The sequence below is a fragment of the Humulus lupulus genome, chromosome 6 (genome assembly GCF_963169125.1).
Source record: "Humulus lupulus chromosome 6, drHumLupu1.1, whole genome shotgun sequence".
In the NCBI taxonomy this organism is placed as follows: domain Eukaryota; kingdom Viridiplantae; phylum Streptophyta; class Magnoliopsida; order Rosales; family Cannabaceae; genus Humulus; species Humulus lupulus.
In genome coordinates, this window is record NC_084798.1 from 73,763,850 (window position 1) to 73,770,101 (window position 6,252).

General features: G+C 35.1%; 1 long non-coding RNA gene across 1 annotated transcript; it reads right to left on the bottom strand.

The window, feature by feature from the left end:
* Positions 1-1,208: 1,208 nt before the first annotated feature.
* Positions 1,209-4,488, bottom strand: LOC133782277 (uncharacterized). The gene is made up of 2 exons (XR_009870450.1): positions 3,602-4,488; positions 1,209-1,768 (listed from the first exon to the last, which is right to left on the bottom strand). It is a non-coding gene; the product is annotated as an uncharacterized LOC133782277 (long non-coding RNA).
* Between the last annotated feature and the right edge of the window lie 1,764 nt (positions 4,489-6,252).

The window sequence follows — 6,252 nt, forward strand, 5'->3', positions numbered from 1 at the left end:
CCTTCAACTCTACAAGTGCCATTTGATAGGGTGCCTTGAATATTGGTGTTGTTTCTAGTGCAAGTTCGATCACAAATTTGATTTCTCTGTCTGGGGGTAAACCTGGTAAGTCCTTAGGAATTACTTCAGGAAATTCACAAACTATGTGAACATTTTTTGGTTTTAGCTGAGTCTCTCTGAATTTATCGACAACATTTGCCAAATATGTTGAACACTCATCTTGCATCATGTTCCAAGCTTCCAATGCAGATATGATAGGTGTGTGGAATCCTGTCAATTCTCCCTTAAAAGAAGAGGACTCCCCTTCGTCTGGCATGGACTTTACTGTTTTTCTCCGACAGTCTATAGTTGCTCAAAACTTAGTCAGCCAATCTATGCCAAGTATAACATCATAATCCGACATGTCTAACTCTATGACTGCTAGACATTCTCTACCCTCAACTACTATAGAGGCTGATTATAAACACCTAGATGATGACAAAATCTCTCCTGATGGTAATAGTGTACTAAAACTACTCTTAAAGAGTTTACAAGGCAATCCTAGTTTTTCAATTATATTTAAAGCTACATAAGAATGAGTCGCTCTAGAATCAATGAGGACTCTTGTTCTGATATAATTTTATCAAGAATGTTTAAGTGTACACAGTTAACAAGTAATAAAATGATAAGTGAGTATTGTCTCCACATGGATTGAATTAGCAACAGATTGGGCAAGATCAACACTTAACAATTTGGGTTAAACAAATTTTGATAATTTGATTTAGACTAAAAACTACGAAAGAAACCAAATAAAATAAAGTTTAAAAGTGAGCAATGCAATGACGAGCTAGAATTATTAAATCCTTCTAGAATGCAAATTCAATATAATTTTATAAAGGAATGCATTAAAAATTAAACTTTGTCAACCGGAAATTTAGAAATGAGCATATGATTTTTCCAAACCTATATGATATGGGTTCTCAACACTAAATTAGACACATTCCTCTACAAATCTAGAATTAAGAACACTAATTAAGCACCAAAGTTCCAATGGGTCATACAAGGTAAATAGTATATTCCTATACTATCTACAAATCACACTCATCCAAGGTGATATTCATGCATCATTCAAGTATTTTCACTAATCCTATTTTTGCAAAAATTAAGATTAGCTATGAAACCTACAATTGGTGATCAAGCAAAAGTAAGTAAACAATATTGAGCATCACTTTAATGAACAAAACTTTAATTACTAAAAACATTAATAAAACATCAATTAAATCCACAATCCAAGTTCATCAATAACTCTAGCTACAAGAAAATTAGTTCAACACATCTATGGGTTTACAAATAAAGAGAAATACAAAAATAGAAATACAAAAAGAGTAAAGGGTAAAGAGGAAATTATGTAGATGGATCCTCCTTCCTTGTCCTTCTCTTTTCTCTTCTTCTTCTTCCCTTTCTTTCTTTTCTTCTTCTTCATTCTCCTTTTGGGTATTTTTTCTCTCTAATTTCAGCTCTAGAATCCTCTCTATTTCTAAAATGGTGGCTGCCTCTTTTTTTTTTTAATGATGATTGGGTATATTCCTTTCCCTAATTAGAAAGCCTACTTTCCTTGTCTCTATTTTTGGCCCAGTTCTTCTAGAAAATGCTCCAAACTTCAACTTATTGCCTCTAAATTTTGCCACCTATTTACTCATTAACACCTTAATTGATGAAATGCCAAGTGTATTTTCTTCATATGTTGAAAATTCCCACTTTAATCCTGATGAAAATGCTCCAGCAAAATCTAAAATTTCAGCACAAACAAAACAACTTAGAAACCAATTTAGTTGTCATATTTTTCCTTGGATAGTTCATAAATAAATTCATCATTTTCACACTTTCAACACTAAAAAACTAAAAAGACACAACAAACTCACAACAATACAAAAAGGAAAAGAAATTAACTAAAAATAACAACAAAAAACAAACATCATTCTTCCTAATTCTACAAATATAAGCTTAAAAGTATAAAAATAACTCTTCATCATACCCCCAAACTTATCTCATTACTCGTCCTCGAGTGATGAATCTAAAAAGACAACAAAAGACAACACAAATTGAACAACAAAGGAAAAAAATGGAAGACAACAAAAACAAGATACAACAAGAAATGATAAACTTTGCTTTGTCAATGCTTAAAAAGGGGAAAATTATTGGAATTTTATTATTGAATAAGGGAAGCTTAATTTCACACTTGCACAAGCCTTAAGCCAAAATCTTCAAGTATTAATGTTGCTGTCAAAATATGAGTAAAGTATTTCTCCCTTTAGTGCATGCATAACTTTTCCTAAACACTTTCGATCACCCAATTCAAACTAGGCCTTGGTCCTAAAGCTTAATTAGTGCCTTCATAAGTTAATTATTGATTCCATCTCCATTAATGTAGACAAACACCACACCAAAGATCATTAAGACTTTTCAAGCTTGTAATGATAAGCTATGGTTAAGGTACGATAAGAGAGATTATTTTTGCTCAAACTACCCTAAGCACCTTAATCCTTCTAGGACCAACATAAAAGCATACATCAATTTCCCCAAAGAACACCCTACAACAAAATATAACTCTTGCCACTAAACTTTATTACTAACAAAACAAGGACACACACTAAGAAAAATATTTTTATTTTATTTTAAGAGTTACACCTCCAAACTTATTTACAAGCATACTTGATTACTTTAATTTTTTTTCTTTTTGTTTCTTTTTGTTTGTTTTTTATGATTTTTTTTTTTTTTTCAAAACTTTCCTTTGATTCAAGGGAGTTCACTCTTTAATCCAATTTTTTTTTTTCCTTTTTCTTATATAAAAATATGTATTTTGCTACTTTTTTCGAATAATGATAAACAAACTAAATGGCAAGAGAACAAGAAAAATGAGAATACACTCTCTCCCAAACTTATAACTCAACATTGTCCCCAATCGTAAAAACAAGAAAAAGAAGAAGATGAAAACTCTCACCCAAATGTCTCTCTCACACTCAACTCCTCTCAACCCCCAAATTGCAACAACAAATCTATCCTATAAAGATCAATGTGCTAAAGTGGTATGGTTGAAAGATGTTATTATATCTAGCTATGCTAATTAGTGGCTAAGAAAGAAAGATGTCTATTAAGCTCAATGAAGTGACTACGAATAAAAATGCATAAATGGTAGGCTTAAAAGGCTCAAACGGTCCAATGATGGCCTAAATCAGGTCATTGGTGTAGTGATGTCTAGAATTTCGCCTAAAAAAAATCACTAAGTAATTCTAGTAACTTAAGCTCTCACAAGAATCTAGCTCTTACTAGGGTCTCAAAATGCTTAATCAAGCTATGTACACACTAAAAAGAAAAACACCCTCATTAATTAATTGCTAGCAATATTCACACCCAAAGAATTTAGTTTAAAACTTAAACTAGAGTGACATTCAGCTTCAACTTAATATAATTATATTTTTTTTAGTTTTTTAAGATTGTCATCGAGCCCCCTAGTTAACACTAACAAAGACAATAATATTCATCTCAACAACAAATGACACACAAAACAATGCAATTAATAATCAGCACAGCCTGCAAAACAACAAAATCAAGTGCAAAATACCAATAGATAATGAACAAAAACGTTTAGGAGTTGAGTGCTTTGGGGGCACTTGAGGCACTGATGGATAGAGCTTTCCAAATTAGGCAAGTTGTAAAGCTTGCTACAGAGACTCTGTGAGATAGGGAATATGACAGAATGAAAGATTGGGCAACGAATTTGAGTTCATCAACAATGGATAAGGCGAGCTTGAGTTTCTGGGCTCTCGGTGCTTTGGGATCTCACGGGTTGCTTTCAGCTGGGTTGGGACACTCGCGCCTGAAATCACGTAATGGTGCAAAGCAGACCACGCCGAAGGGTCTCGGCGCTGACTCGGGGTCTCGGGGGCTCGCATAGAGGGGCTTGCGACTGGGATTTGGGCAGAGGTCATGGGTACTTGGTTCGAGATTAGGGAGATGCGGGGCTCGAGAGCGAGGGTTCTTGGGTGCCTGATATTGTGATTGGTCAGAGGAGTGTCAGGGCGTAGGAAATGGTGGTGACTAGAGGTTGCGTGCGGCTGGACCTGGAGTTCTCGCGACATCAGGGGAAAGGCTCGGCTACTTGGGATGAAGAAAAGGCTTGGGTTGGAGGGCAGTTTCTGGGCTAGGGCCGGAGATGATGGTGGAGAGGAGGGTGGTCAAAGGTAGGCGACGATGGGGGTGGTGGTGGTTATGGCGGCTAGGGTTGGGTTTAGAAGGGAAATGAGATGGAATAAAGTGATAGTATCGGGTTGGGCTATTTTTTTTATTTTATTTTTTATTTTTTTAATTAATTGAAAAAATGGTAACCCTCTTGCGAGGCAGCGCCCAATTTTCACGTGGGGTCGTAGAGCCCTCTGACTTGTGGTATCCCAAACTGAAAATTTTGCAGCAAAATTTAACGAGTAAAAATTTTGCTCTAGAAAACAGAAATCTCACTTTTTTTTCGGAATTGTCACCCATTTTGCACTCCGTTTTGCTTCAGGAAAATTTCCGTAAAAGCATCAAACCTTCTAATAACTCTCAAAACACCTTTCTTTGCTTTTCAACACCTGAAATTCATCAACAAACACAAAATCACTCCAAAAACATCGTAATAAAATGAAATTAAAGTAATAAAAAATTAAAATAACTAAATAAAAAAAATACTAATTTTGCCTTTATATATTTTTTTCTTTTCTTATTATTATTCTTTTTTCAAAAATAAAAATATTCAATAAAGGAAATGCAATGAGAATAACTAAACTAAAACAAAATTAAAAATAAAGTTTAGAAACTTGGGTTGCCTCCCAAGAAGTGCTTGATTTAAAGTCGCCGACTTGGCTTTATGGAGAAGCACACATCAAAGAGAGGCTCCCGCCCATAGAGAGTGGCATATGCCCTCACACATGAATCTTCATTATGGATGCCCACAAGCTAGGAAATATGCGGAATTGGTAAGCTCCAATGTTCAACTTGACTTTCTTTGGAAAAATAAGCATAATGGATGCCAAGGAATGATGCTAATGGAGGTGGAGGTGGAGGTGGAGGTGGAGGTGGCCAATAAGGATTGTCATATGCGTACTCTTTCATTTCCATTATCGCACTATATTGAGGACCAAGTACTTGTTGCATGAGGGGTGGTGGTGGATTTAGCCTTTTTTCACTACTATGCTCAAACAATTTATCCACATCTTGGGTAGAGATATCATTCAACATTACTACTTTCTCTACCTTTTCTTTGTCGCTTTGGATTGAAGAGGGCTCCATTTGATACTCAAATTCTTCCATTAGTAGCTCCATCTCCTTACCACTCCCAAAATTGACCTCCTCACTTTGTGTTTTCCCCCTTGAATTTTCCCAATCATTAGGAACATCACCATTTGGTCTATTACACAACTCATTGGCCAATAACCCAATTTGATTTTCCAAATTCCTCAAGGATGAAGCTTGGCTTTGAGTTAATGCATCATTTTGAGCCATAAACTCCATCATTTGTACCTACAATGAACTTGATTGAGCTGCTTGGTTAGGTTCCTCTTCCACGATTACTTCTTGAAAATTATCCCGATTCTCCTCATTTTGTCCTTGAGTGCAAGTGTCAATAGTTGGCTCCATATTGTTGTAATTTCTCTCCCGCCCTTGGTTGGTCATTGAACAATTTAAATTCCACCATTCATTGTATTCCGCCATGTCTTCCAACATCCAATAGGCCTCATCCACAGATACTTAGTAGAAATTGGTGGTACCATCTCCTCCTTCTACCCATTCTCTTGTTGTGACATTCAACCCATTAAGGAAGACCACTAGCTGACACTCTTTGGACAAACCATGGTATAAGAACCTCATTAGCAAAGTTTTATATCTCCACCATGCCTTGTATAAAGGATCCAAGTCATGTTGAACAAAATTCATGAGGAGTTGACGATGAGATATCTCAAATACCAAGCAAGCAAATCAAACCAACAAAATTAACGTAAAAAGGAACAAGAAAATTGAAAATTAAAAATTGAAAAACAAAAACTAAATTGAGAAAAATTAATTTTAATAACCGGCAACAACGCCAAAAACTTGTTGTGATATAATTTGATCAGTAATGTGCAAGTGTACACAGTCAACAAGTAATATAATAATAAGTTAGTATCGTCTCCATAGAGATTGAATTAGCAAAAAATTGGGAAAAATTAACACTTAACAATTTGGGTAAAAAAATTGTGA